Raw genomic sequence first — 24,079 nt, 5'->3', positions numbered from 1 at the left:
CTTTGACTCCCGAGTGTCTCTCACCTCCCAGGTCCCTGGTACATTGAAGAGGGTTCCCTCATCTCCTAACTCCTAAGGTTGCACATTTCCATTCTTTCTCCTGTCCCTAAGTTTCACTCCTGCTACTCCCCGTCCCGATACCTGATTATGTTCTTTATTGTGATTTTGAGCTTCAAACATGAGTGTTGTACTTGCATCACTTCTACCCCACACACTCCCCCCAGAAACCATTATATGTTCGCAACTCACTCTCAAATTCATAGTCTCTTCTTTAATTATTGTCACACATACACACATATGTCTGCACACCTCAATATATATGTTTAAATATAGCTTAGAACCATTTATTACGTCTAGTATGTTTAGGGCTTACAGCTTGGAGTTAAGCCATGAGGGCCCCATTGGCTGAGAAGATGAAACTCCCTCTCTTAGCAGCAGTAAGGGCCTGAAGCCCATCATCTAGTGCTGTATAAATTTTTAGTTTACCACTTCCATATTGGCATGTCAACTGAAGTTGTCATTGTGCAGATCTTGTTTAGGTGAACACATTGTTCATATTTCACAGGTGCAGGTCTCCTGTGCAGGTGTCATGTATAGAGGCCACTATGTCATAGCATATATCCTGGGCTTCCAGATTTACCATCTTTCTGCACCTTCTTTCAAGATGATCCCTAAACTTTAGGTGTCAAGGATGTATAGAAAAACAAGTTTCAGTCTTTATGACAACATTTTCATCATTATACATTCAAACAGACCAAAAATATACTTATGTAAATGTTCTAATATAATGATTTCATTTATTGGGTTCAAGTAATCTTATGATTTTTTTCCAAATCAACTTTGAGAAGCTGAGGATTGCTTTGAAGTCCTTTATCAATTTGGCAAATGACATAATGAAGACCTGACACTGAATATTTCAGCCCATATGTGTGACTTTGCTCCTGGATTCAAATAAATAAACTAATTTAGAGCATCACTTTGCAAGGACACTTATTGAAATTAAAAATATTATATATTTTACAGACTAGGTATGCCCAAAAGGATTGATTATAATTTATCCTATGTGACTTTACTCAATTTATATTCTCAATGATAGTTGAGTGTCAAAACAGGGATTTGTAAAAATACAAAAACTTTACAATCCTTGTCATATCAGAGCATAACTAATTAAAAGATCTACACTATTTGAACATTTTTTATATGTTAACATATTACATATATTAGTGCATAAATGTGATTTTTATATTTAGTCTAATAATGATTAAGTAGAAGACTGGAATATTTTCCCATAGTGAAATAATTAGCAATATTCTAAACCACATAAATTTAGAATTTTATTATTTTTGGTAATAATAAATTTAATGTTTTATAGGTTAATAACTTACCTAGTTTATGTATTATTTTCATTCTTTTTCTATCTTTTGTTTTTTAATCTAACCAATATCTCAAAGTCCAATTATTCTACACTGCCAGAATAATATCAATGTAATACGATCCAGCAAATAAATCCTAAAAACTCTGAAAAACTGTAAAGCAACTTGAGTGAATTCACTTAAGGGATTATTACCCAGCACATAAATGAAAAGCATACCTGGCTGACATCAAATATGGAGTCCATCGATATGCTTACAGTATTGAAGTACATGCGATTTCATCATTTGCTATGCACTCTGACACTAATGAACTAAACTTTGACTGGCCCTTTTGTGTAAATATTGATCATTCTTATCAAATGGTTTCTTCTGAGTTTTCAAACTGCAGTGCAAAGTGATGGGTAATGATAGATGATCAAGAAAGACAAAGGAAAGAGAAGAGACAAGAGGGGAGAAGAAAGTGAGGAGGGGTGTTGTGGATTTGAACTAATGCCGCTTGTATTATGATAAGTTGGGTCCCCAAAACAATGAGAATCTTCATGTCCACATCGGAGACACTGAGGGAACTCTGTCCTCAGTTAGCTTTCACTGGTAAATAAAGTTGGCAGGGGCCAATGGCAGGGCAGGGACTTTTAGGATTCATGACAAGGGACCAAGTATAAAAAGCGATCTGCTTTGCCAGGAGGAGAAGCAAGATGCCATGCCTGAGGAGATGTGGGACAGAGGGCTTAACCATCATGTAGGAAGTGAACAGCCTCAAGAGGGTTGCCTGACTGGGTCCGGGCCAATAAATAAAATAGAGATTTTAGTAAGTAATGACCTGGTAATATCAGAGAGAGGTAGATTAGCTTGGAAGGGCCCAACCATTGAGCTGTTGAGGCATATAGGAATATAAAGGCTGTATGTATGTGTCTTTCATTTAGGTGTCTCTCACCAAGGAGAGAGGGCAAAAGAAGAAAGAATTACAAAGTTGGGGCAGCTGTAGTGTTCACAAGTTCCAACTCAGTAAGTGTTGAAGCAGGTATCTGAAACAGCAAACACTGCTGTAACAGAAGCTGGATGAATGACAGTGTATTTCAGGACTCTCAATGTCTGTGGTTTATTTTGTATTCCAACGGAATAAATAAATACATTTGCAAATGGTAGAACGCCACATGCCAACAGGTAATAAAACAGAATTGACAAATCGCAGCTGAGCCAAACAAAGTCTAATTTAAAGACATACAGATACCCGCGCCCCATAAAAACAGTCCGAAAAACCAGAATTTCATTGTTCTGCAGACCCAGGAACCTTTTGCCTGCAAGGCCAGAAAACTAGAACGTAAGAAGTATAATCACATATATTTAAACACATCTTATCCTGTCACTTCAAAATCTAAGAAAAATGTGCCTGTAATTTGAAAGATTGTAGGACTCTGAAATAAAACTCAAGAACTGGAATATTTGGGGGTACATATTTTAGACAATATTATTTGATGCCCCACATTACAATTTTCTTACTTCTGTCCTTTAGTTTTTCATTGGTTGTCATTATAGATGAGAGTTGCACATTATACACCAGAGTTAAGGGTCTAGATGGAAAAATCAATAGGACACATTTTCTGAGTAAAAATCAATAACACTTAAAACAACTTTTCTTTCCTTAGAGGCAAATCCTGTTGTGGTGAATTAGTAAGTTCTGCATGGCCTCTGACCCCTTCATGTCTGGCCTAGCAGGTTCTCTACTTTTAATGCAAATGGCAATTTGGTGAGTTCCTTCCAAGGACTTTAGTTCTTTCTGAATAATATTCCATTCTTGTCAAAAATTCCTGAACATTATAGGTTACACACAGTGTGGAATTATTCATATCGTGACACTCAAATATTTACTTATATTTTATTAATGCCTCAAATATAGTTTAAAAGCAGGAGAATTCACCGAGCTTCCCCAAACGCATAGCAGCATTCAATTTGACATCAATTAATGAAGTTAATTGCTTTACTTATGGCCTTGCGCACCCTGAGGAGCTGATCACACTAGTTTCTGATTGAAGATTAATGCTGCTGTCAAGCAATCCTAACTTTGTAGCTGTTAAGAACAATGACTGTGAAAAGCCCTGTTCCCTTCCTGCCAAACGTTCTGCCAGACGCTCTAGAATGACTTTGAATATTCAACCCACAAAAAATTGTCTGTGTTTATATAGTAGATTCCAGATAATCTTAAATATCAGAAAATATAAAAGGTTTCCATCCTTTTATTCTACAGACATTCTAGTGACACATTAAGTAATAGAGGGGCCATGATTTAAGAAATAGTAATTTTATACACATACACAAATGTATGTGAGACATACTTATGTCTACAATTGTCAAAGGAAGAATGATCTATCAAGGCATTCTTAATTAAATATGTATTGCACAAATGTGAGTGTCCCATTGGGCAGCTAAACAAAAATATTTTCTTCATTTCAAATGAATTTATATTCCTGTAAATATAGTTTGATGAATATTGGATGATTAAGGTATGTGTGTAAGTCTGATATTCTCCTGGTTTCAGAGGAACATCAGTTCTTTGAAAGGCTATAATTTATCAATATCTGGGTATCTGTATTCCACAGGGTCTTCATGCCTTCCTTTTTATAAATGAAGTTTAGAAGTTTAGAATATATTTACACAGTGTGTGTGTGTGTATGTGTGTGTGTGTGTGTATGTACTTATGTGTGTATATGTGCATCTATCAGTCCATGGCATTGTACTTCATGTTTAGCTCAAGTTAATCTAATGTGGCAGACTAAACCAAAGCAATACATGAAGTCTTAATGAAAAGTAAAGTATACTTATACATATGTGTGTATGTGTTTATCCATGTATACATTATATATACATAAGATCATATATATACATATTAATATATTGTTTATTTGTTACACATATCAGATACCATTCAACAATGTTGTTTTACAATACTTATGACGAGTCTATATCTTCAATATTAATTAGGTCATTAGTACTTTTTAAATAATGTACTTTCATTTTTCAATCTATACTATATTTTGTTTATAATTATTTGCTTATTAATGTATTTAGAGTTTACTAAGGATATTAGGTTTGTGTAACAGGAAGGATTATATTTAAGTAAGGAAGGGAAGGACAGGGTAAAAGAAGTGGTTTGGGAGGATTAATTAACTCTAAAAACCTTTTAAAGAAGTGAAATGGAAACTTACTACCTACTGAAAAAACTTTTCAAAATATGCATATAGAATGATTTAAAATGTAGTTATCTCATAATGGGACAAGAAACCACTATTAGATAGAACAGGGACATTTAAAAAAAGACACTTTTAGGAAAGGATTTCTTCGTTTGGATTTGTTGGTCGGTCAGTTCATAAAGATCAGCCAAATATTACGGGCTTCAGAAAATTCTATTGGTTACTTCTGAGAAATTTATAGTTAATCTCTATTATCGATGGCATCATATACTTAAGACACAGAACTAAGAGACGTTAAATTGAACTCAACTGGAATCTTTCTCTCTATTGCCTAGTTTTCATAGTGCTGTAAGTTGCTGTACACACTACTAGAGAAGAAAGTAATCAAGGGAAAGCCTGCGGGCTGCCATGACGACGTCCATGATGACTAGCTTACTAAGATGTAATAGTGGCAAAAAACATTATGAGAATAACCAGTTTTTTTCCTGATTGGACTTACCTTGTGGTTGATAAGATGAAACCCATACTTTGTACCATTTTTGGACTAAGAACACATACCTAAAGAGGTCATAGTCCATGCGTTAGAATCTACTGATTTGCAAAATGGATAATCTTAAACAGACTCCCCATGTTCACAGAATAAGAATGTGCAAAGTTCTCCACCTTAAATGGTGTGTCTGCACTATACCTCATCCTCAAAGGCTCAGGGTTTGTTATGGAAAAGATGCCAAAAATCTAAGAGACAATAAAGGTCAATAAGTACAAGGAAATAGCATCATTTATACACAAAAAGGTAGTTTCATGTACAGGTTCACAAAAGTGAGAAAGCATATACAACCCCATTAAAACTCAAGCCAGACCAAAGTCTAGCATGGACAAATGGAGAAAAAAAGTGAAGGCCTACCCTTATTAGTAATCAGTGGCTTCTGATCAATGTTCAATTAGAATGTTTCTGCATAAATCTATCATGATCCAACAGAAGGTCACATATCCAGGTATATTTGGGAAGCACATATTGTGTTTATAAATGAAAAATAAATAAATGACACAAATTATAATAGGGCTAGAAGAAAGGATGTTCTTAAGAAATTAGGACAGAGGTCATCAAGACTCATTATAACAATCTCTCCCAAATCTAGATATATGATGTATATGTAAAACTATCTAACTTCAGATCCATTAAAAGTCATGGAAGCAAAGGAAAAATATTTATATATTTTCTATATATATACATCCTTTATCTTATTTCAAATCCATTATTTTAAATTTATAGTCTAGTTATAAATTTTATTTTTATTCACTTGTATGAAAGTACTTACTTTTTATATCTTTATATTTATTTATGTGTATGTTGGCATATGCACTAGAACATATATAAAGGCACATGCATGGACACAGAATAATAACTTACAGTATTAAGTTCTCTTCCTTTCATAATGTAGGTTCCAGAGACTGATCTCAAATTGTGGAGTTCTTTAATTTTTATTTAGAATTTTAGCTTTAGTTTCCATTTTTAGTCTTTTTCATCCTTATTCACATTTGTGCTGTGTTTCTTCTTATTTTTTTCTGTATCATATAAAATTTGCATTTACTATTACACACAGAAATATGACTACATGAATCATAATATGTAATCAGCCCAGTCTAACAGATAGGAAAAGTTTTTAACCCATCAAATTCCTAGTAGATTCCCCTCACTTCTTGAGGGCCTTTCTCTGTGTTTTAGAATGATTAGTCAAGAAACTTTACCCTGCAGAGGCTTGTTCATTCTACTCTGAGTTGCAAATGGTCATGTAAATGCCACCTTGACTTACTGCAAAGATTTCACTTCCTGAACATTCCCATCATGTGGTCACTGTAAGAGAAATTGTTAGAGATTTATAATGCAGAGTACAAACCAGGCTTACAACCTGCATGTACTTGAGAAATCCTGACCCTAATAAATATTTCGCTGACTTTAAGTTCCCCGCCCTGCCAAAAAAAGCCAAGATGAAGAAAAGGTTATCTTTAACATCTTTTCTGACCATTTGTGATAATGTTGTATACTTTTATTACTAACAAATACTTTTGTATCTGTATTAACTGTTTACTATTTTACACAGAAAATTGAAAATTTGTATCTCAAATTGTGTCTTTCCTTATATCCAATTATATGATGACAATTTTAAATTAGGGTTTTATTGAATGACTTTTGGCCCAGCTGTCGACAATGTTGTTCCTTAGCTTCTTCATTCTGTACAAATATTTTTGAATCTTCATCATATTTGTGATCATTCTAAATAATGGAAAGATGAAACAGGGTACTTTGGAAAGATAGAGAGCAATAGCGAGGTGAACTTGACAAGTTCTTTGCAGATTAGCAGTTTGATTGACAAGGAAGTAAGAACTCTTATATTGTGTTGATTGAATTCCCAAAATTTAGCTGTAGTACAGATTTCAGAGTCAAGATGAACTGTTACAGCTTCTCCCTTCCTTGCCCCGGCCTGTCTGTAGAGATGATTTAACTAGCATGCTTTTGGATTTGTAGAGTACAACATATACCTTTTCTGTGGCTGAAGATCCGAGTGCCAAGAAATCCATTCTCTAGGTAACGGTTTTCTAATTGAGGACAGTCTGCAGATACAGGAACATAGTAACGGACCTGTCTGCCAAGAAGGAAGAACTATGTCAAAGTCTGTATCTCAGACATATCTAGTGAAAGTCAGAGTGCTGGGGCTGTTCATGACATTTTCTGTGCCAATGTTCAGAGGTGTGTTCGCTCTCTTCTGGTCCTTAGGTGTCCCTTATCGCCTACTCTCCTGACTGCCGATACTCCAAATTGTTAGCATTCTGTTTACTACACCTAAAATTTACAAGACACAAATTCTATATCATTCCTTTCTCCCGATTGGAGACGGATGAATAAAGCCTCAAACCTTAAAAAACTTTTTAACTGATGAGGGAAGATGATCAACTGTATTAAACAGAATACAGGATGCCTTTTCCTGAGGTTATTATTTTACTAATAATAGGCTAAGTTATACAGTAAAAGACAATCACACCCAAAAGCTCATAGGGTAATCATAATATATATGTAATTATAAGTACATTAGGACAGTCACAGAACAAAGCATGACCTCTAATATGATCCTCTGATTCTTGGACTCTGGAACCCCAGAAAGAACCAATACGGACCCTTAGTTTAAGAGATATCCAAAGAGAAAAACAATTCAACTTAGAGACTTCATATGCTTATGTGGAAATTCACACCGCTGCTGTTCATATGCTACGGAGCAAAGCAATTCAGACAGCCTAGTGGTAAGGCAAACGGTTAAGAAATATATCAATCTTTTGGCAGAACGCTTAGCAGCGGACAAAAGGGTACTCCGCATGTGCAGTGAAGAAGACGTAAGAAAGAGGCATCTGATCCTCCACAGTTGATGACCAGAAAGTGAGGAAGACGAAGACAGCTGTGGGATATCAAGGGGCAGATCATTCTTATTAGGCCTATAATGACTACTTTTACTCTTTTGTTTTAAGTAAAAATACTAAGTGAAGAGAAAATGATTCTTTTAATAGTAATTCTCTTGACAGTAATTGCTGCGATATGTCTTGCCAGGTATAGTTAGCATGTGAAGAAAATGAATCAGGCAAATCTTCTAATAATTATTATTCTGCCAAATGATGAATCAAATAGACAGGAGGATGAGAATATCCTTAAATGCCTTTCTCTCTCGAAACTTAATGGTCCTTTGTGCTTCTAACAGTATTTTTCTCAAAGTATTATTTCTGTGAAATACTTTGTCAGATCCATCTGATTTTTCCATTGAGAAATTATTTTCAAACTATAGTTATTCATTTAATTACTTCATAAATGTTTGCTTTTGCAGAGAATAAATTAGTGCATCACTGTAAGTTGATTTTTTTATTTTACAACTTATATTAAGTAGTAAAATGTATTCATGATTTTTCTCACTTAACCTATTAACAATTTATACTGTATAAGTGAATAAACTCCATCACTTAAATAATTGGTGTTTAATTGAAACATTTTCCAAAGGTTCTCTTGAACATCAAAATAAGCTGTATTATTTAGCCTATTGAACACTTTGGAATATTTCGTCTTACAATTATAGTTATGTGTAGAAATCTACAATTTGTAAAACATACTTTATGCAGACTGTGTGCTCATATTAAAAGCTACAAGGTGTATTACTTGAAGGCATATTAAAGGAGGACATATTAATCATTGGGAATGGGTGGTAGGGAAGGAATTGTGGGGAAGGATCAGTAAAATTTCAGTATGGCTACAAATGTCAAAACAAGACAGCATTTTTCTATTATAATTTTTCTCCAACTTTCTTCTATTAGAGAAAATAGTTTTTCTTTCCTCTCATCATATATCAGGATTATGCTTTCCCACCCTCTATTCTTCCCTATTCCATCCTATCTCCGCATTCATTTCAACCCACCTCTCTGTGTCTCTAATTAGAAAACAAACAAGTATGCTAAGGATAATAATAAAATAAATGTAACAATCTGGGGGGGGAGCAGAAAGAGGCACAAGAACTATGGATCCAATAGTTCACATACTTAGGATTCAATAGAAATATTGAAATGGATGTCATCATATATACATAACGGGACCATGCAGTACCAATAAACGAAAAGAATAAAAGTTATAAATAAAATATATCAAAAGTAAAAATATAAAATTTAAAATCTAAAATAAAAGGAAACAAAGAACCTCCAAAGATGTGTTTGAGTTTGTTCCCTCTTAGCCATCTACTGCTTCCATAGGATTCCATGCAGCCTACCTTTAGGAGTAGTTTATTTCCCCAGTGTGATTCCCATGGAGAAGAGCAATTTCCATTGTCAAATGAGTATCAGTTGGAGGTTGTTTCTCTTTCCCCATGTTTATTTTTTCTGTCTTTTGCAATTAAATGAATTTACTTTAATTAATTCTTCTCTTATCACAAAACCTTTCAACAAGGGAAGCATTTTCCTCTGGTTATGATTAATCCATACTATCAAACATCATACCAATAGAGCATAAAGAAAGGACATACTAAATATTCATTCCTTTCTGCAGAATGTGCTGTAATATTTTACTCGAAGCTTCATCATTTTGTCTCATACAGATTCCTTATACTTTAGTCTATCTTATTATGGGCTCAAAAGTCATCTTTATTTAATCTCTACACATGTGCACCCGGTTCTTCCTCACTTTCCACAGGGTTTTAAATAAACATGTAACAGAAGATAAAGAAAACAAAACAAGAATCAGCCCTCCAGTAAAAATTTGACAGCTGTGACTTTTCTTCGAATTCATATTATGCCTGAACTATATTTTCAAAAATCAATATGCTGGTCAAAAACATTCCTGAAATTCCGGGTTTTCATATTGGTAAGAACAGAAAATTCGAGAGGCACCTAAAATTAAAACAAACCAAACCTATAAATGGAAATTGAATGAGATTCTGAACCTTCCCCAGAACTCTTTGTTCTTAACCAAGACTAATTAATTACAAAGGTGATAATTGAATCTGAGGAGTTGAATTTGAAATGCAAAGACACTTTTGACTCACAGCTTGTTTTTGTGAGCATCAAAGGAATTGTGTGTTCATGGCTCCCCACAATTGCTATGGAGGAATGTGTTTTCAAGTTGAAAGCATGTTTCAGACATAAGAATATTTCCTAAAATGTTTGAAACAGTTTTATCAGTTTTTGATATTAAATCACATACCGATCAATGTTCCTGTACATAAAACTATCCCAGTTTAGGATTTACATTCTCCTGTTGCTTAATGTCTGTCTAGACCAACTGAATACACTAACGGAGAAGAAAGCACGGAATGTTAGGAAGCATCTTTCCTAGGGTTGTTTGCGTCTCATATCTAAGTGTCTCTATTTAATCAATACAGGCCTGTTTGCTTTTGCAGTTGGTCCTCAAATCTCCAAGATAAACAATAAAAAAAACCTTTTTTTGTAAATGCTTTTAGAGTAAATTAGACTTATTCCCTTCTTGCTTACTACTCTTTGCCTTGTTTAGAAAGCAAAATAAACTCAGCAATAATTTATTTTGTCTGTCTATAAAAAAGGAAATTTATTTTTATTAAGATAATATTTATTCTTGCTGTTTTTCTGATAAGTGTAAGTGGAATGCACATTATGTCACATCTTTCTTGTGTCCTTTGTACAATTCTCTCAGGACTGAGCAATCAATTAATCTCCATTTCTTCCCTTCTCTCCTCTATCTCCTCTCCTTTCTTCTCTTCTCTTCCTTCATGCTCCCTTTCTCAGCATTTTTTGCATTACTCTTCTTCCTTCCTCCATCCTTCTCTTAGATTCTTCTTTCAATGTTAAGTCTATAGTCAGCACACTAAACTACAGAGATACAAGTGAAGTGTATGGCTTTCCAGTATTCTGTACCTCAGTCATCAGCACAGAATTTTGATCATTAACCTTTTTATATTTTCATGAAAAATATTCCCAAAATGTTTAAAATCCTTTTTCTTTTTGTAATGTCCAGTATGGTCTCTGTCTCTGTCTCTGTCTCTGTCTCTCTCTCTGTCTGTCTGTCTCTCTCTCTCTCTCTCTCTCTCTGTATGTATGTGCATGCTATAAAACCACTTGCTTTTAGCATGTGTTTTTGAGTTTTTGTATAGAGAAGTTATTAGCAACAGTAAGGGATATCTTTCGCACATAACCTCTTGAAAGTACAACGGCTAATGTTTTACCTATTAAGTCACACATTCTTTTGCTTAAGATGGACCTGACAAGTAAGTTTGGCTGAACCACTGGACCCTTTTTTCATTTAATTTGACATCTAACAGGAGAGAATGAATTTAAAATCAGTTGTGCCATATCTAAGAAGATGGTTAGAAGGTGCAATCTGAGAAGTTCAATGTAGATGTGAAGATATTTTAGGCAAAGTGAATTATGAACAGATGGGCAATCAGTCATTTTTTTTTCTGTTTGCACAAAAGGCACAAGTAAGTCTACATTATTTAATAATTGAATGGAGTTTAATAGAATGGGTATGGAGTAGCTTTAAAAACAGATGGGCTCGAACTCGTGATCCTCCTGCCTCTGTCTCATTCTGGCATGTTCCAGAAACCCTTGGTCCTGTGAAGACTCTTTAACCTAGTGTAAGGGAATGCCAGGATGGTAAGGTTGGGGTGGGTGGGTGGGAGTGGGAGCATCCTCATAAAATCAAGGGGAAGGGGGAGACAGAAAAGGGGATAACATTTGAAATGTAAATACATAAAATATCCAATAAAAAAAAAGTAAGAGGAAAAAAAGTGGACAGATGTTTACCTGTCAGGAGTTAGTTTCCAAACTGAGTACAGTGACATATTTATTATTTTCTATTTATGAAGATTATTCATGTACCATAATTTTTGTTTCATATATTAATAATTGTTCTATCTTACTTCGAAACATATCTCCATGTAGAAAAATCTATCGAGTGTATGTGAATGTAACATTTAAAAGAAAAATGCACTGGCAGCAAGGATCATACATCAATCCACGTAGCTTGATAGCATCATATAATAATATTGGACATACTTTAAGGTTCTTTTCTTAAAGCTATACAAGGAAAGAAGAAAAAAGAAACTTATAAAGAAAGTAATTTTTGCTTGGATTTGATCTATCCCAAAATGGGGAATTTGTTCTTTTTTTTTTTTTCTACACATGTGAATTTCAAATGAAAAGTTTCCATTGGAATAAAATAAGGCATTTAGTTACATATACATAGGTCATATATTTTCCATGCTTTATCTTTTATTCAATATCATTCTGATTTTTCTACTATTTTGAAAAGAAAACCAATTTCCTTTGTTTCAAAAACAAAAAAGAGGAGAAAGCTCTCAAAGTTATTTCCACTTAGTTTCAAACTTCTCCATTAGATGTCTTTCTATCTTTCTCACATCAGCCACGATTTGTAGACTTTGCTCCTTGTCTGATGCAATCGGAGTAAATGAAATGGAGAATCGAAAGGTCATTGCCTTCCTAATCCAGGAAACACGACCTCATTTTTACTTTCTCCCATTCCTCCTAAACTATAAGGCCTGGTTCATCAGTAACTAAAATTATGTCACCATAGTACTTTAGAAGTATAGACACACTCCTGTTAATATTCTATAATATCCTCAAAGCCTTTCTTTGTTCACTACAGAAAAAAAATACCATTATTTTTTTGTTTTTTTTTTGTTTTTTTTGGTTCTTTTTTTCGGAGCTGGGGGACCGAACCCAGGGCCTTGCGCTTCCTAGGCAAGCGCTCTACCACTGAGCTAAATCCCCAACCCCCATTATTTTTAATTATATGGAGTTGGATTCATTTATCTTTATTTCAAAACTTCTATTCCTTATTCAAATAGAAATCAGAGAAATGCTATCTATAATGAAACTTTGAATGACAAAAATGGTATTTTAAGTTAATGAAACATTTCATTTCAGGATTTGCTCCATTAACACACTAGCTTTTCTAAGAGATTGTATGCTTATTTATACATGTGCGAATATACATGGGCATCTGCATGTCCTGAATGAAATCTGAGTGCACCTGATAAAATCTCTGTTGTGAATTTTCTCCTGCCAAGATAGATTTTCTGAATGTTTTCGTCTTAATGGAAAAATTCACAAAATGACAAAGTCAAAAGGTTGTTTGCTTTATAGATAACCTTATTAATTATTAATTCATTAATTATTGTCCCTATTGTTCTGCTATTACTAGTCTCCCTTACCCAAGTTATAGTGGTTTGAATTTACAAAGGCAGATGACCTCTCCAACATGGCCTTCACCAATATGGCCATCTGGTAGAACTCTGCCTTAGGAAGTTAAGCAGATATGCTAATTGTAACCTCTTGGTATCCCCATGAAATAGAGTAGCTGGTTCTTCTCTTCCACTTTTAGGTCTATTTGCAGATGAGTGATAAACGGGGTCACATTACTATGCTAATTGACAGATAGGACACCAAATTAGAATTTGTGGAGAGAAGTCACTCTAGATCACTAGATGAAACACATCCACTGAAGTTCATGATTACCCAGAAAAAAAATAAGAAAATTAACTTTCATTATTTGAATAAAGCACAACACTCAGCTGTTCCTCAAAATACTATGGGTCGGGATCTTAATAAGCACGACAGAAAATATATAAAATATAATCATCTTAGGTAGAATCTTCCAAATACCAAATAAAATAAATTATAGTTTCAGGAGTTTGCACATTTATGACTGACTGCTACATTGGCTTATGCGTCATGTAAAGCATCTAAGGAAGATGTCATGATGTGACTAACCTAATTAAAACATGGAAATCAATATTTAACATCTGCTCTATAGTTTCTATGGCATCACATCTTAGGTATAACCAAAATTGCCTGTAGTCTAAATACAATTTAAGACAAGGACTATCTCTACTACAATTAGATTTGATGATAAATAAACCTCAAAGTTAAACATCATGATGTTTGTCTCTAGGTTAACTCATCCATTGGTATAGTTCACAGGTAGTTTATCACCGTTTATTCTGCGATATTTATTGAGAATTCCATATAGTATAAAATGAAATGTCATCATAAAATCCACAAATCTCCTACCACTTTTTTTACATATTCCTTCAAATCCTGCTACAATTTTACGTCTATTTCTACTTTTAATAACTAAAAAGTTACTTTAATGTCTAGTTATCGGGTCCCCTATGTGTACATCTCTGGAATAATCTGCTGGATCACTGAAATAGTTCTAGTACCCATACTGTCAAAAAATAATGATCCCTTCCTGCCCACACAATAGTTACTAACTGCCAATATACTCAGTAAAATGTGGACCTTGGGAACCACATCTGTGCCATCTTGGGTAAAGGTTACATGTTCATGTATATACAGTTGCTGTGAATTTATGATTTCATTATTTCTTCTATATGCAGAAGACATTTCACAGCACTTGTTCCTATACTCTGTCTTTCATGTCCTTTTCTCTTTGTCAGTTTTGTTCCCTTATCCTTGGTCTTTGTGCTTTGAGGGACAATAAAGATGCTCCATCCAGAGTCATGCACTCATCTCTTATTCTCCTCGGTTTTGTCAGGCTAGAGTCTCTGAATTAGCAGCTGCACACTGAGAAAACAGGATCCTCTATCCACTGTTGGAAGCAACCCATGTCTGTTGGTATAACCATAAATCTTTGGAAGACAATTTGACAAAATGGTCATTTAGCAAAATATAAATAATGTGTTGTATAGACTTTAGAGCAGGACTTTGACCAGGCATAAAATCTACTGGGAGGCATGTCTCAAACCCAATATGAAAGCATTTATTACTCAATAATTGTCACAATGAACCTTGACAGAAGATGATGTATTGACATTTAAATTTAAAAAGTTGGGGATGTAACCCAGATGGTAAAGTGGTTACTGTACAGCATGAGGCCCTGAGTTCCATCCCCCAGGGTGTGGAGAGCACTTATTATGCCAATCATGCTGGGGACGCTGTATGGATCACTGCCCTATACAGTTAGTGTAATCAGGAATTCCCAGGTATCATGGTGAAACTCTACCTTAATGAACAAGGAGAATGGTACCCAAAGAACTATACACAATGTTGTGCTGTGGTTTCAATAGGCATATGCACATACAATCAAATCAAAAGTATATACTCAGAAACCAAAAAGAACTTAATTGAGTGAAATAAAATAATATAAAGGGTCAATATTAACATTGTCTCTCCAGAAAAGTCCTGTTGTATGTCTTTAAGAAACAGGCAAAAATTATATATGCAACTACAGGATTATGTGAATTTTTTTATTACAAGGTATCAAACCTCATTCAAAAGAGTTTAAGTCAGATAAGAGTTTTCCTCTATTAAATGGTTTTCAGAGGCAGATATCAAATTTTTATTACCCAAGTTATACTCTTGGCCATTCCTTGATCTGCCACTGATTCCAAATGGAACCATTATATCAATAGTCTTAAGGACTTGGAGATCCATGCACAAATTATTACTTTTCTCCAATCAAATTCTAAACTCACAGATGAAAAATAAAACGATTTCCCAGCACAGAATGAAGAAGTCATTCTCAGGCTTTCTGGTCCTCTCCTAATCACACCAATGGGATTCCTGGCAACAAATTAAAAAGAAATTAAAGCATCCTATTTTTTGCATCAGGTAGAAACATTGTTATGTGATGTACAATAAATTGACCTTTCCTATTGACATTTAGCTGTCCAAAGTATAAACATTTCCTTAGGAGAATGCAGTATAAGTATGGGTTATATCATATCTGTATAACTTTATTATTTAGAGCAAAATTTAGGTTTGTTTATTTCCTTTATATCCTACTCACTGGCTCCTTCCAAATTACCCCCTCCCAGCATTCCTCCCCCACCCTCCCCTTCTCCTCTGAGCAGGTGCTCCCCCACCCCAAGGCCCTGTATCCTCTGCAATTTAATCTCTTCGAAGCCAGGAGCTTCCTTTCCCACTGAAGCTAGACAAGGCAGCCCTGCTAGAACAGATCCCACATAGAGGCAACAGCTTTTGGGGGTAGAGCTTGCTCCAGTTGTTGAGGACCCAGATGAGGACCAAGCTGAACATCTGCTACATACGTGTGGACAGTCTTAGTTCCAGTCAAGGTGTATGTTCTTTGGTTAGTAGTTTAGAAGCTGAGAGCCTCATGGGTCCAGGTTAGTTAACTCTGCTGTCTGTCGGTCTTCGTTTGGAGTTTCTCTCCCCTGCGGGGCAAAAGAAAAAAGAATTTGGAATAATGTATATCATACCTAATGCATTAAAACAAGGTCTTAGGTCATTAGAAAGATATGAGTTGCTCATTTGAAAAAGGATTAGGTTTGAAGTCCATCTATATTTATTGCCATTCATCTAATTGTGGTTAAGTTTGAACATGAATTTTGTTCAGATAGAGAGGCATTGCCCTCATAAAATAAATGATGCAAATAAATTGACAAATATTATTTATGGAGTATTTTAGGTTATTTGAAATATATCAGATGAGATGAGGCATATCTTACATACAAGTCTATTTATGAGATGCATTTGTCCTGAGCCACTTTCACATACTCATGAACATCTGGCACCATTGAGGAAATATGTCTGTTAAGATTTACTTATATATGCTGTTTTTGTTAATCTTACTGTACACAGTGTACAGCCTTTTGTGACCTTATTATATAATCTATGTATTACTTTTTAAAAATTCAATAACATAGTTTTCGCACGGGCTTCAGTGGATGACACTGTGTAACAGTGTTAAAAGTTTAGGTTTGCTTCGCAGGGAATGCAATGCTTCAGTTCATTTTGATCACCCATCCTCATTCTGTGAAAATGAGATCAGAAGAATTAAGAAACTTCTTGTTAGTATAGAAAGATACATGTGTGAGGGCATTTAAAAGAAAAACAATACTGGCCATTTTGTATGCTAAAATGTAACCTTCAGTTAATATCAAGGTTTTCATTTTTAAAGTGTGTGTGTGTGTGTGTGTGTGTGTGTGAGAGAGAGAGAGAGAGAGAGAGAGAGAGAGAGAGAGAGAGAGAGAGAGAGAGAGAGAGAGACCTCTCTCTGTGAGAGAACAAGGTGAAGGAGTTTGCCCCCAATTCTCAACATGTAGTTTCTGGAGGTGGAATTCAGGTTGCGAAGCTTGGTGGCAGTCACCTTTATCCACTGAGCCATCCCACAGTCCCAAGCCTTAATTTTCCACAGTATTTGTATCTCCTTGCAAGTATTAAGCATGCTTATATTAGATAGGGATGGCACTTTTTGTCTTGAAAAATATCTAAAATAATCATCGAGTTAAATATTACATTGATTTTATGAACAAAAAGCTACATTGAAACCCGTAATAGCAAAACTGCCAAGTGAGGTTTAAATAGTGTAGTGTTTGGTTTTAATTTTGGGCTTGCTGAAAATTCGGCTGGGAATATGTCTCCATCTGATATTTAACGTTTGTTCATTATAAGTTGACTGATAACTATTTGCATATAAATAAAACGTCAAATGATGGTCCTAGCACCAATTAACCCAACTTTGTTTTGGCCTCAGTGTACCCCACAGAAGACTATTATGCTTCTATAATAGATCATTATAATATAGAGAAGCCGGAACTATTTTTCCTCAGGTAGATAGCGCATACAATATATCATCGCTTAACACATCTGACTGCTACATGTAATTAGAATGCTAAATGCCAGCAAGTGTGCTTTATAAGTGATACAAATGTACCTTTTAGCAGTGCTGCTCACCTGCTGAGCAGCTATGATACTTAAAACCAGTTTCCATTTCCCTTATGCTCTCAAAGAGAAGACAGGTTAAAATAATGGTACTATTGGAACTGTATATAATCATCTCTTATAAAAACATCTAGGCCTGAATCCAATTATGTAAATTCACTGCAGAGGGAACTGTACGATTCAATCACAAGAAGGTTCAGTGCCTTTCAGACGCCCCTTGACAGCATACACGGGGTCCCCTTGAAAGTATTTAGCAAATCCCTTTGTGGTGCATGAGGGCTTAAAGCTGTAATAAACCAATCCCTTTACATTGGTAAATTCCTCTGAAGTCAATGAGAGCTTTGCAGGAATTGGAAATGGAGGGGTTTTCTTCCTCAGTTCAGTCTCCAAAACTCACTCAGACGATATATAATAATAAAGACAACTATTCTCTACTTCTAGAATCACTAAATGGGAAAAAGGATTATAACTCAGAGCAAAACAACAGTTGAAATCTGAGCCATCTGATTCTAGGGCCTTAGAAATGCTACGGATACGGTATTTTATTTTATTTAGCATTTTGCATTTAAATATATCCTGTTGTGTTCTCTTGTGCCTGATAGAACTCTCAGGACACATTTGGTGCAGAATTGTGAAAAGGGTTGTAATGTGATTTTCTTTACCAATAAAGATCTTCGGGTGACAAACAGCCTGACTTTCAAGCTTAGAGCAGTCTCTAGCTTGGAACTCCGTTTCAATAGACCGTAATTTCCGGTAACCATCCAGAAGGAACTGGCCTGCTCTATCTATAGCACAATGATGTTAGTAGCATATGAATCGACCCTGACACATTTCTTTGTTGCAGATACACTGAGTATCTTTCCTAATGATTGCTAATTTGGCTCCAAACAGGAAACCATTTATTGATGACTAATATACCCAGTGTTGTCAGAGGAAATCTACTCAGACTGAGCAGTTCTTGTAAAACACATTCTGCCATGGAAAACTATATTAAAGTCATAACTCATAAAATATAAGTTAATTCTGAATTGTGGTCTGAAGCACTTATTTAACAAACCTTGGATTTTTTTTTTTATAAATTTTCGGATGCTTGGTGCATTATAGGAGTGAGGGGCTGGCCAGGGTGGCCCGACAGACTATAACATGCTTGTAACATCTTAATAGGATAAAATATTCCAAACTGTGGAATAGTGCACACATGTCCGATTTATAAAATATGACAAGGGCTTGAAACACTTGCTGCAAAATATCAGAAGATGTTTGCTGGGAAAGCTGTCAAACCCATTCGCATGTTCTTAATTTCGATCTATTACAAGATCTTTGGGTCATTGTTCCAAAGGATTGACAGAATGGTCCTCGGATTTCGGAGAAGCCAGCTGATTAGTTAGTCTTCTTCAAACTGTTCATACTGGGGCCGGGGAAAGGTACTAAAATCCACCAATTCCCAAAGACTGATAAGCGATTTGAACCTATCAAGGTTGAGGGCAGCGAGGGAGCTTCTCAATGTCATCACACTGAGGAGAAGGAAGCCCAGTGATGTCAAATCAGTGGTTAATGCGATTGCAGCTGTCTCCATGTTCTACACGTAATACAAGGACTGGTAACTTTCTCCACCTGTAGTAAAAATGTTGGAAGCAAATATTATAATAGAAAAAAAATAAAGTTGATACACGTGAAAAGTAGAATAGGCTAGTTAAGTGATTGGAACCTTTTTTAAATTTTTAATTTTTTATTCATTAATCCTTTTTTAACAGTTCGGATTTCATCCCCCTCCTCCCAATCTGCTCCCCTAATCACTCCCCATCCCATCCCTCCTCCTTCCCCCAACCCCTGTCTCCAAGAGGATGTCCCCATCTCCCCATCCCCACCACATCAAGACTTGCCAGTCCCTAGGGCCTCAAGTCTCTGAAGGATTAGTTGCATTTTCTCTCAGCGAGGCCAGACCAGGCAGTCCTCTGCTGTGTGTGTTCCAGGGACCTCATATCAGCTGGTGTATGCTCCCTGGTTGGTGACTCAGTGTCTGAGAGATCTCGGGGTTTAGATCAGTAACTATGATCCTGGTGTTCATACGCTATGCTCTGCATGGAGAAGGAGGTATCTTGTAACCCTTCCCTTTAGGTACTAACCTCATCATGAAGGACTACGACCAAATGAACTCTTCTCATTTATAAATTTTTCCATAGGCCATATGTCTAGATAGTATCTCCGTGAAATAAAAACTCTCCTAAATAACTTTGTGGGGATATAAACTGTCTACACGAATTGTCAAAGATCAGCTTAAATGAAAAAGTGTATTAATTTTTAAACTATCCTTCATATGAACGTACAGGAAATTTCTCGATACAATATATTTCAAATAAATACAGGTTTTATTCTCATGTGCCAGCCTGGCATTATGTGTATTTTTTGATACAGTTAAATATCTAATTTCCATTCTATTAGCCTACCATTTGCCTACCTATGGTATGGTCTTTCCATCTTCCTGACAGGTGTGTATTATTTTATTTCTATTGAAGGAAAAACATAAATCACAGGATTAAAATAGGAAAAGATAAGATTTAAAATGGTTTATAGTAGTACAAGTTGATGTGACATTTTAGGAAATAAAATTAGTGGTACAGAGGTAATATTTAAATAGTAAATTTAATTCAGGAAATATTAAATTCAGGAAAGACTGAAAAACGCAGAGAAGGGAGAAATTTTTTATTATAATAGAAATGTTATCCAATTTTCTCCTGACATTTTAGAGCTAGGTTAATTCTGTATAATATTAACAACAGTGTAGGGTACTCATATAGCTATCCCTAGTATTAATATTTACAATACTGTTTGAAGCAATTAGAGAATGTACAGTTCTTACCCTGTAGAAACAACCATAAACATCAATTGCGCAGACAGTAATGGCATTTCGAACTATTTAAGGCTATTAGTAAAATGTCCCAATTTTCTGGTTATTAGGCTACATCAAAATTATGTACTTCTGCCATGTTAAAATACTAATATTGTCAAGTAAAATTATGAAATTAAAGCACTAATTTGTTATTTGAGCACGCTATTAAATTCAATGCAAAGTATGTTTTTCGGTAACAGATTAAGGCCTTTACATTTCCAAGCTAAATCCACGTAACTGTAAATAAGAAGTAAAATTGAAAAGATATTTCTTATACCTAAACCTTAGTAACATCTACATTTGTCCAACAAAAGCTAGAATTCTGAGGTTATTCAATTTATACTTGTCCGTTGAACATAATTTCTGAACAAACGTTAAGTCAATTCTCAGGTTACAGTTGTGAACAAGAAAGAAGGCACTGATTATACATCGAGTAGAAATGAGTAGGAGTCTAGCATCCTTAATCAAGGATATATTAAAAAAGCTATGAGCATATAACTTGTGTCTGGAACCTAATATAGAAAACTTTGAGGGGAAGAAATATAATTTCAATAGACATGTATGTCCTGATGGTACATATAAAAGTTTATCAGCGAGCCAAACAATTTTATTTTATTTTTTTGAAATGTCAAGACAATCAAGTTTATTTTCGACCACACTGTGACAACATCGAGGGAATTAATTCAAAGCATAATTCACTCCTATAAACAAGAGTTTGCTTCTGCAAACTGAGCGTATGTAGATAATTCTAAGTTAGGTGTTTGGTTAGCTTCGCTTTTGATAATTATGCCTACACTGCTTTTTCCTCTCCTAATTAAGCATCATCATTACTCTGAAATCTTACCATTCATATTAATCCTAGAAGATAACATTTGGATCAGTCTACCTGGCCATAAAGCTTGTGCCAACCAATTTTAAACAGTAAAATCTGATCTCACTACTCAGTAGGTACTTCTGCTTTCCAAAATGAAATGTTCGTTATTATTCTGTGTGAGCATATATGCTATTTGCACATACATGTCAATTTACATACAATATAAAATAACTGCACTAACCCAGAAGAGTGATGCCAAGTGAAACAGATTAAAAACAACCTGTGTACCTGTTTAATTATGCCAAAGATGTTTTTCTAGGACTCCTAGGAAATGTGCATATTAAAGATATTTATTGAACTAATTTAATTTAATGTACAGAGCTACAAAACAAAAAAGAATTAGCCTCCAGTTATTAGAAACTTTTGGAATAGTGTGTATGGATTTCAGAATTCTAGAAATGTAAAATGTTTATTTTTTCTTATGCAGGTTGGCTCTGGTTATTTTGTTTGTTTAGTTTTGCTATTTATTTATTTATTTATTTATTTATTTATTTTGGTTTGGTTGCTTTGGGTTTTTTGTTTGTTTTCTGATTTTAGGAACGTGTAAGAGTTCTTGAAACAATTAGGAGTCAAGCAAATGTTCGGGTTTGCTTCCCTGTTTTAAATAAGATCCCCCTCAATGATAAAGTGTGGTTGTTTACGCTTGCACAACTAGCAGGGTTGAGGTTGGATGATTCAGCACCAATCTGCATTTCACAGAGGGCTGCAATGAGAGAAAAACTAGTAGCAACATATATATATATATATATATATATATATATATATATATGTATGTTGCTTTAAACAAGAATGAATTTTAAATGATGAATGGATGGAATTTTAGCAATAAAATGGGGCACATTCATTACTTAGATTGTCGAACAGGAATTCTTTTTTTTTATTTGTGATGGGGGGCGGTTGACGATTGTAAAACAACACTGAAGAATACGGCACTTGCAGACTTTCCCCATATTTACAGAGAAATAAATAACTAGACTGTCACTAAATAATGCCCTTTTGACCTTCTTTACGCTATCACATTTAATTTTCCGAAAATAGGGTAAAATATCAATGCTGTTGAAATGAATAAAATTTAGAGTGTCTGTCAACTATATTCATCACAGAGTTGTACAAATACTGAATTTTAACACGGGTTTATGATAGAAATATTCCTGTAGTTACTGTCATGATATCTGAAATTCTTGTAAGATTTTTGGGTTTGAAGACACTTTGTAGTAAATGGGGTAGACAGAGAAATTGTTATGAAAATTTCACTTTATTGCATACTGAATACTCTTCACTCTCTTACAATCTGGGAAACAGGTGACTGACATTACCACAGAGTAATTTCTTCGGTTTTCAGAGTTTCAGAGTCATTTCAGAGTTTTCTACATAATATGAAGATGATTGATACCATGAAGTTCTTAGAACAATAACAAATATATTTAATGTTGCATGTAATTTTTAATCTTAAATACAATTGTACATGAGTGATACCAGTAAATAAATTTTAATCTTTCAGAGTCCTGATGTCTCCCAGATCCTAGGCTAATATCCAAAGGTAAGTTTGGCTAAAGATTGTATTATATCCAAATAGATTGTTCTCTTGTTATTTATAAACTTGATGTTTGCTATGTCACATATGCTAAAAGCATTTGTCAGCTGTGCATATAATTTTATATAATATCCTACATTGTACACATGTTTTTAATTGTAGAGGAATTTAAAAATAGAATTGCATATGTATATTATTTATGAGTTTGGAATTGTATACTTACATTAAGCTACAGTACACAGAAAAATGCAGGAGTCATAATAGCTCTGCTTATGAGAGTGTAAAAGTTCTCTCCTATGCAAAGAATCATGTTTGCTCCTTTCTAACATGATCCTAATATCTAGTAGAACATGTATTTCATTTTTGTATTTATTGATTTTTTTTTCAGGGAGGATCTCCCTAGCCCAATAATGTGCATGTTCTGTTTCCTAGATTTCAGAGTGGTGAGATTACATACATGTGTCCTCAGGTCCATCTGTGCATTCAAAATGAAAGGAAAAATTTCTTTCTGGTTTTGTTAACAGGCATTACATTGGAGAGATAAACTTTGATTTTTGCCTACCATTCAATAATTTTCATTATTGTTAAAGGTGTACCAATCTATTCTTCATCTGCAAAATTTAAAGAGAAATTAAAAAAATAAAAAAAAATTCTTTGTGTTCTGGGTATACATGGACATTTCATATAATACCTCATGATGAAAAGAATCACTGTTAGGTGCATGTACATACTCATAATATGTACATTTCAATAGTAGATTAAATGTACGAATCCACCACAAAATGGTGTCTGTGCTCTACACTCTTTTATTCTTTTTAACATTCTACTTTTAAATTTTATAGATTTAATTATTTATTTAGTGGTTCATGATTTTGACTCTCAGTTTAAATTCCTAGGGATAAATGGTCATTTTCTGTTGCTATTGACTACTCTATATAAATGTATAGATCTTTCTGATAGTCTTTTCAGACATTCTTCTTTAAATCTGTTTCCTAT

General features: G+C 34.5%; 1 long non-coding RNA gene across 1 annotated transcript in view; it reads left to right on the top strand.

The window, feature by feature from the left end:
• Positions 1–24,079, top strand: part of LOC116908611 — a 751,718-nt gene that overhangs the window by 152,704 nt on the left and 574,935 nt on the right. The window contains exon 2 of the long non-coding RNA XR_004389000.1: positions 23,051–23,089. This is a non-coding gene — a long non-coding RNA (uncharacterized LOC116908611). The remainder of the gene's footprint in view (positions 1–23,050; positions 23,090–24,079) is intronic.

The sequence above is a fragment of the Rattus rattus genome, chromosome 1 (assembly GCF_011064425.1).
Source record: "Rattus rattus isolate New Zealand chromosome 1, Rrattus_CSIRO_v1, whole genome shotgun sequence".
Taxonomy (NCBI): Eukaryota; Metazoa; Chordata; class Mammalia; order Rodentia; family Muridae; genus Rattus; species Rattus rattus.
This window is presented reverse-complemented; position numbering and strand designations above follow the sequence as displayed.